General features: G+C 38.1%; 1 non-coding gene across 1 annotated transcript; it reads right to left on the reverse strand.

The window, feature by feature from the left end:
- Positions 1 to 223: 223 nt before the first annotated feature.
- Positions 224 to 331, reverse strand: LOC131178103 (small nucleolar RNA R71). The gene has a single exon (XR_009147236.1). It is a non-coding gene; the product is annotated as a small nucleolar RNA R71 (small nucleolar RNA).
- Between the last annotated feature and the right edge of the window lie 336 nt (positions 332 to 667).

A 667-nucleotide genomic window follows, 5' to 3' on the forward strand; every position in this document is an offset into this window, starting at 1 on the left:
CCTTCTGAAAATCCACACACACATCTGAAGAAGTTTGCTATGATTTGTGACATGCAAAAACAACCTGGAGTATCTGATGATGCAGCAAGGCTAAAATTGTTTCCATTCTCTTTGAAAGATAGAGCATTGGATTGGCTTGATTCTTTACCTCACAACTCAATTACAAATTGGGAGCGACTCACGATGCATTTCTTGCCCAATACTTTCCACCTGGAAAAACTCAAGAGTTGAGGAATCAAATGATTGCTTTTAGACCAAGAGAAGATGAGACTTTTTATGAGTCATGGATGAGATGGAAGGAGTTGGAGAGACAATGTCCACATCATGCCATTCCTAAATGGATGATAAACCAGAATTTTTACACAAATGTCACTCCTGCTATCAGAGGAATCATTGATGCTCAAACTGGAGAATTCATCATTAAGCATGAAGATGAAGCTTATGAGTTATTAGAGAAAATAGCAAAGAAACAGTCATCTATGGAGTAGTCCAAGAGGGTCAACTCCAACTCAAAAAGGCAAGTTCTTTGGAATGTATGAGCTTGATCCATTCAACATGATCAATGCCAAATTTGATGCACTCACTAATGTCCTTGCTAAGAAAATGGAGGATTTAAGTATGCTAGTCAGTTCATCATCATGCTCTGGAAGTTCTCAACAAGTTACTT

The sequence above is a fragment of the Hevea brasiliensis genome, chromosome 2, assembly GCF_030052815.1.
Source record: "Hevea brasiliensis isolate MT/VB/25A 57/8 chromosome 2, ASM3005281v1, whole genome shotgun sequence".
Taxonomy (NCBI): Eukaryota; Viridiplantae; Streptophyta; class Magnoliopsida; order Malpighiales; family Euphorbiaceae; genus Hevea; species Hevea brasiliensis.